This window comes from Triticum aestivum, chromosome 4A (assembly GCF_018294505.1).
Source record: "Triticum aestivum cultivar Chinese Spring chromosome 4A, IWGSC CS RefSeq v2.1, whole genome shotgun sequence".
Lineage (NCBI taxonomy): Eukaryota > Viridiplantae > Streptophyta > Magnoliopsida > Poales > Poaceae > Triticum > Triticum aestivum.
Genome location: NC_057803.1, coordinates 9,009,999 through 9,018,161, shown reverse-complemented (window position 1 = coordinate 9,018,161; position 8,163 = coordinate 9,009,999).

Sequence of the window (8,163 nt, the reverse complement as noted above, 5' to 3'; positions counted from 1 at the left end):
AATACAACCTCCAGGTTAGTCTATAGTATAACACAGATAACTAACTTACATATTATTTCTGAGGAAGGTAACAAACTTTTTTTGGGGGTACAAACTTTTTATTTTGTTTCTTTAGGGGTAGAACCAAGCTTTATTCATCAAAATCCACCAAATGTGGGATACATGTTTGGTCGTGGGGTTGGCCCAACCAAACTTTTTTTGTTGATTGGAAGCCAACACATGCGGAGCTTAAATGGGCTGCATATCTGTGGCCCATATGCACGCGCTATTTTTTAAGATATTTGTTAAAAAGGTAATAAATTTATGATCAATTATTTATGTGTTAAATATATATACATACAGATGATGATTAGTAAATATAAACATGTGTATTATATATGAAATATTCGGTAAAATGTAAGTAATAAATACATTTAAGATATTTGTAAACCGTAAGTAATAAAATTAAGTTCAAATATTTACGTGTTAAAATACTATACATACAAACCATGATTAATAAATAAAACATTTAAATATAAACTTGTGTATTATATAAAATATATTTAGTTGATACAGACATTGAAAATGTTTACTAGATAAATATGTTTAATAGATCCAAAAAAGAAAAACGTGTAGCTTATATTTAAACTATACAGAATGACGAATACAACCATTTACTAAATATATATGAATATTTACTTGTGCATAATTTTTATTCATGACTTATATTAAAAAATATTAGCCATGATTGAATGTCCATATTAATAGTTTAAATTTAAAATTATGAATATTTTTAATCATGCAAAAATCGAACTACACAAATGTGTGTATACTTATTGAAATGTTTGTATAATTTAAATAATATTTTTAAAATTATAATTATGCAAACAAAATATGTAATACACAAATTTATATAACACACTGGTTTATATAATACTCAGGTTTATAAAATATTTAGTAAAAATTATCTTAAAATTATTAGCCAAAAAAATATTTTTGGAGGTAAAGAAATTTATATAAAAACATGTGAAAAATATGTAACAAACACATTTATATAACACACATGTTTTACAAATATCTTAAAGAAGTAGCGCGTGGACAGAAATATACACAGTACATTTAAGCTCCACATGCATCACTTTTGAGTACATAGGAGTTCGTTATGGAGATTAGACATACTGAACTGGTGGTGAAAAGGCTAGAGCATTTTGTATTAAAAGATACGGTCGTTTGTTCGAGTCCTAGGGTATACTGGGTTTTTTTCTTAAGTTTCGTATAAATGTCTTGCAGTAGTTGACTTTTCCATAAATAAAAAAAATATAAGAGTATTTTTGTAAAAAATATGCCATGCCCAGCTCTATCACTCACCGACAGGTGGGTCCATACACATGGATACACTCAGATACATGTACTATGACCGTATCTACACGTCTGAGTCAAGTTAGATGGCCACAAAACCGTATTTTTAAAAATTCTAGCACCAAATTAAACATACGACACAAGTTCTATGACTCCGGCTGATATTACCTTTTTTTAACTTCGGCGACTTTATTTAATTAATAATCATATCCTTTACAATCAGCAGAATCAGGAAAGCAAGAGGTTTATCATGCCACACCCTTGACTCCTAACCCAAGAAACTAAAACAAGCAATAGTATGAGCACACTCGTTTACATCACACACACAATGATTTATCCTCGCCTTGCCGAAAGAACTCATCAACCTTCGACAAACATCAGTAATTACCGCACCCGACGCCCGATAGTCGTCCAAATTTTGGATAGCTTGAACAATCGCCATAGAATCACTAAGAGTGGACAAAGAAAAAATGTCCATCTTATCAACAAGTCGTAGTCCCGACAATAGCGCAAACTCCTCCATCGTCGGACCGTCCATTCCATTCGGTTTATATTCCATGGCCGCAACAACAAAACCTCCCTTCAAGTCTTGTAAAATAGCACCACTCAAGGGCGGAGCTAAGGAGAGACAAGCAAGGGTCATGCCCCCTCCCCCCTCCCCCAATGGTTATGTCATATCTATCTCTACTTCTAATGTCTCAGTTGGTAGGATTGCCTCCGCGGGTTTTTTTCGCCCGTCATATTCGTCCGGTTTTTCGACTAGTTTTTCCGCCCCCTCCCCCGACCCCCACGCACGCACAAAAAAACCACCCCGCACGAAACGCCGCTCCTCTCGATCCCCTCGAGTAAACATAGTCGTCGTCGTGCGATCTTCCTAACACAGACACATGAAATCGCCGCCATGAACCTCATAGAGAAGATGCTGTCGGATCTCGTGCGATCTAGCTGCCACCGATGTACGGGATCATTGCCACAGTATGGGATTGGCGCCACAGACGTAAGGGTCACACTCGCTTTTGGCACGCACCTCCTGACCTTCATCCCACGACACACTAGGGTTAGTGTCCTCCGCGCCGCCACCAACCGCTGCCAGCCACCATGCCGACATCATCTTACCGACGAGTCCACGAGATCCCACGAGCGCGGACCTGGAGGCGTTGATCTGCGAGGCCAAGGTGCAGGCATTGCGACAACGCAAGGAGATGAGCACTGGTGCCTTCAGCATCAATTGTCGCTCGGTGCTGGCCGGGATCCATGGAGAGGTATGAGCTACTCAAGGATACCGCCACTGGCAACTTCGACGTCACGCTACTGATGTGGAACAAGGAGACCAAGGAGGTTGTGCCATGAAGTACATCCCATTGGGCCTCAAGGTAATTTCGGGCTCCCCTGTCATCCATTTGTTCCAGCATGGGACACTCCGGTCGAGTTTTTCTTATCCCGTCAGGATTCCCCTGTTGCAAATTTAGCAACGGGGAACTTTTTCAGGTGTCCTGATGTGTTTGCGGATTGGTGAGAATGTGGCGAGGGAGATCATAAACCACCGCTCGCGCGGCACATCAACATAATCCGTTTCAAGAATGTGTTTTTGCTCTCTGTTCCCATGAGTCAATCAGCATGATTTTACATGGAGATGATGTTTCTTCTTTAACAGGGGATGATGAACAACATGGGAACAAGGAGGAACCTTACCCGCATGTTATAGACTAAGCACTGAAAGCATGCTTGCATTCACTTTAGCTTGTTCATTTTGTTACAAGGCAGTGCTTTCGTTATGTGTATGATGCTTGCTTTTTATTGAAGGGACAATTGCATTTTTACCCCTAGTTGGTTCCTACCCACGGGTTTTGCCCTTACTTTTTCAGTCGAGGTCCCTCTAATGCCCTTTAATTGTTTGACCAAAACTTTGAAAATTCATAACCAATTCATATGAACTTAGAAAAATGCAAATACGATATCAAAATGTTCAGATAAACATTACCTTTATGTGCATATCATTTGCATTCAGGACAAAAGCACCCTTTAAACTACCTGAGGTAATTAATGTTATTAACATTATTAAAAATAAAAAGGTATAAACAATTTTTTTTCATGAATAAAAATTACATGCAAATGTAGGTGATGTTTACTGAACATCCAGATATCTTATTTGCATTTTCCTGAGTCCGTATCATCTTGTTATGAATGTTCTAACGACTTTGACCATTATTTCGAAACTTCATAAAAAATTTATACGAACTCAGAAAAATGCAAATAAGATATCAGGATGTTCAGGAAACATCACCTACATTTGCATGTAATTTTTATTCATGAAAAAAAATATTGTTTATACCTTTTATTTTTAATAATGTTAATAACATTAATTACCTTAGGTAGTTTAAAGGGTGCTTTTGTCCTGAATGCAAATGATATGCACATAAAGGTAATGTTTATCTGAACATTTTGATATCTTATTTGTATTTTTCTGAGTTCATATGAATTAGTTATGAATTTTCAAAGTTTTGGTCAAACGGTCAAAGGGCATTCGAGGGACCTCGACGGAAAAGGTAAGGGCAAAACTGAGCAAGCTCGAAAAGTAAGGGCAAAACCCGTGGGTAGGAACCAACTAGGGGGAAAATGCAATTGTCCCTTTGTTGAAAGATCTGTGCAAAGGAATAAATTCTGATATTTTGAAAGTATGTTTTTTTATGAAAAGTGGAACTACAAGTAATTTGTGGCTGCAATTTAGTGATAACCTTTATAATATGGACTGTTTATGGCCGATGTATTTTTGTAATAACGGTTGTTGTACATATGTTATCATCATAAGAGAGATAGTATATTCTTTTGTTCCTCACAAACTATTGCGGATGGAGCTCATTTGGATGAATTTGCTACCGAGTTGAAACATTTTGAGGACCTGCAATTGAAGAATACAACACTTTTTGGCAAGGATACTAGAGTAATCATATCTACTGAAAGAGTGATGTATTTTCCTTTTGTTGGAGTTTTTTGCATCTTTTATAGACGTTAAGATTTGAGACATCAATTCGATGTGCTAACTATCAAGATCAACTTCGACATGTCTGCTCTCTAAAAGTTATTGTTGACCATCATTGGTGCATCCTATAAGGTATAGTTAGTACTATGAGTAACTTACTACACATTGACTGTAGAAGTTTCTATACAACTCTTGTGAATTCTAACCATGTTATTCATTTAGGATACCTAGAAGTATGTGGCACTACTAGAAAAAGAGCTGCTAGTGGCGCACTTGTTTTCGCTACTAATGGCACACCACAGGTGCGCCATTAGTATAGCCCACGGTGCGCCATTAGTATCTGGTATACTAATGGCGCACCACGCAGGAGTGCGCCATTAGTAGCAATTTTTTTCAATTTTTTTTATTTTTTTCAATTTTTTCTTAATTTCGGGTCACTATGGCTTAATCTCGGGTCAAATCACACTCTATGGTCAAACTTCCCGGAAGGTCATCCATCCTCACACTACTCCGGCCCGAGCACGCTTAACTTCGTAGTTCTATCCAACCCCAGCACCACCTCACTTCACAGGCACTTGTTGATATATCCATCATCTCAATCCTATTAAACATTGCTGATGTCTAGGACTTAGTTCATGAGTATGATGAAATTTTGAAAAAATATTTCAAACTTCCCGGTCATATTACGTATCATATTTTGAAAAATAATTCAAATTATTTTTCGAAACCAATTTTTTTTCTGTTACTAGTGGCGCACCTAGCATACGGTGCGCCACTAGTAAGTTTGAAATTTTCTGAATTTTTTTGCCTCCGGATCTTAAAAGCCCCGTAACTTTTTTCTGTTAGGTTTTTGGGGATTTTGAAAATGTTTAACGGGGTTCCCCCGGTTAAATTTGGATGTAACTTTTCGAGTAGATAATTTTTCATATAGAAAACCTTTTAATCCGAGTTCGTATGCAAAAGTTATGCCCATTTTACAAATTCTAGAGAGATTTTGCAAATAAAGTCGAAATTCATATTTGGAAATTTTCCCAACAACTAAACCACATATCACATGGGAAACTTATTTTCTTTTATTTTTTTGACATTTCCATCAATTTTTTTATTTTTTTAACTGAAAAGGCGGTCCAGGGGGGGTGCATTCGGTGGAAATTTTGGGCCAAGTTAGTAATGGCTCACCGTGGGAGTGGTGCGCCATTACTAGTTAAACTAGTAATGGCGCACCACACCCACGGTGCGCCGTTACTAGTTTTGAAAAAAATAAAACAAATTCTGAATATTTTTTTGAAAAAAAACTTAGTAATGGCGCACCTGTTGACAGTGCGCCATTACTAGTTTTAAAAAAATAAATAATAAAAAAATGAAAAAAATATTTGAAAAAAAAAATACTAGTGGCGCACTGTGAATGTGGTGCACCATTACGGCGCACTATCCACTGGTGCGCCATTACTAGTTTTGAAAAAAAAAATTGTTACTAATGGCGCACCTACACATGGTGCGCCATTAGTATATACTAATGGCGCACGACATGTCTGGTGCGTTATTAGTGGCCATATCATCTATAGCCCTTTTTCTAGTAGTGTGGTACACAATCTGGAATAGTTGCAGGGGGAAATAAAGCATTACATCCAGCACATCCAATCATCAGAATTGATGGGACATCTCTGTGTATAATCTTGGAGGAAGTGCTACTATTGAGAATGCTCCAATTGAATCAGGGAAATATGAATGTTTGACAGAAGAAATAAATCAGTTGTTGGAGAAGGAATACAGAAAAATATATTCTGTACGGTCTCCTTGAGGTATTTTTATCATTTTTAATGCCCTCCTTAGGATTTATAATTGCAAACACTTGAGAGCCATGTCGTACAATTACAACAATTATCATAATAAGGTCTTATGGTTTTTCTCTACCGACGTATGATTTTTCTAGCAAACTTGAACTACTAATATCTAAATATATTACTTCGTTGTTCAAGCTTCACATTGCCTTAACCTTCAGTGGTGTTGCAAACCTCCTCCCGCACGTAGGATTGCCTCCATGGTTTTTTTTCGTCCGCCACTTCCATCTGGTTTTTTCGACTGGTTTTTTTCGTCCTCTTCCCTACCCCACACACGCACCAAAAAAAAACCTACCCTGCACGAAACGCCGCTCCTCTCGATCCCCTCGAGTAAACACAGCCGATGTCGTGCAATCTTCCTGACACAGACGCACAAAATCGTCGCCGCCGACTTCACAGAGAAGACGCCGCCGGATCTCATGCGATCTCGCTGCCGCCAACGGTTTGGATTGCCGCCGCAGACGTAAGGGTCACGCTCGCTTTTGGCACGCACCTCCCGACCCTGATCCTTCGACGCACTAGGGTTAGCGTCCTCAATGTCACTGCCAGCCGCCATGCCGACATCATCTTACCGACGAGTCCACGGGATCTCGCGAGAACGGACCTGGAGGCGTTGATCTGCGAGGCTAAGGTGCAGGCACTGCGACAACACAAGGAGAGGAGCGCTGGTGCCTTCAGCAGTAGTTGTCGCTCCGCGCAGGCCGGGATCCATGGAGAGGTACGAGCTACTCAAGCATATCGTGACTAGCAACTTCGATGTCACGCTGCTGATGCGGAACAAGGAGACCAAGGAGGCTGTCACCATGAAGTACATCCCATTAGGCCTCAAGGTAATTTTGGGCTCCCCTGTCATCCATTTGTTCCAGCATGGGACACTCCGGTCGAGTTTTTCTTATCCCGTCAGGATTCCCCTGCTGCAAATTTCGTAACGGGGCAATTTTTTGGGTGTCCTGATGTGTTTGCAGATTGGTGAGAATGTGGCAAGGGATATCATAAACCACCGCTCACATCAACAGAATCCGATTCAGGAATGTATTTTTGCTCTCTGTTCCCTTGAGTCAATCAGCATGATCTTACATGGAGGTGATGTTTCTTATTTAACAGGGGATGATGAACAACATTTGAACAAGGAGGAACCTTACCCGCCTGTTATAGACTAAACACTGAAAGCATGCTTGCATTCACTTTAGCTTGTTCATTTTGTTATAAGGCAGTATTTTCGTTATGTGTATGATGCTTGCTTTTTATTGAAAGATCTGTTCAAAGGAATAAATTATGATATTTTAAAAGTATGTTTTTTATGAAAAGTGGAACTACAAGTAATTTGTGGCTGCAATTTAGAGATAACCTTTATAATATGGACTGTGTATGGGCGCTATATTTTTGTAATAATGGTTGTTGTACATACGTTATCATCATAAGACAGATAGTATATTCTTTTGTTCCACACAAACTATTGCAAATGGAGCTCATTTGGCTGAATTTGATATCGAGTTGCCACATTTTGAGGACCTGCAATTGAGAATACAACGCTGTTTGGCAAGGATACTCAAGTAACCATATCTACCGAAAGAGTTGTGTATTTTCTTTTTGTTGGAGATTTTCTGCATCTTTTATGGACGTTGAGATTTGAGACAACAATTTGATGTGCTAACCATCGAGATCAACTTCGACATGTCTGCTCTCTAAAAGTTACTATTGACCATCATTGGTGCATCATATAAGGTATAGTCAGTACTATGAGTAACTTACCAGACATTGACTGTAGAAGTTTCTATACAACTCTTACGAATTATAACATGCTATTCATTTAAGATACCTAGAAGTATGTGGTACACAATCTGAAATAGTTGCACGGGAAAATAAAGCATTACATCCAGCACATCCAATCATCAGAATTGATGGGACGTTGATGCGGCTTGAAGCTACGTCGGTATTTACCCAAAGAGGAAGGGATGACGCAACACAGCGGCGGTACGTATTTTCCTCAGATGTGAAACCAAG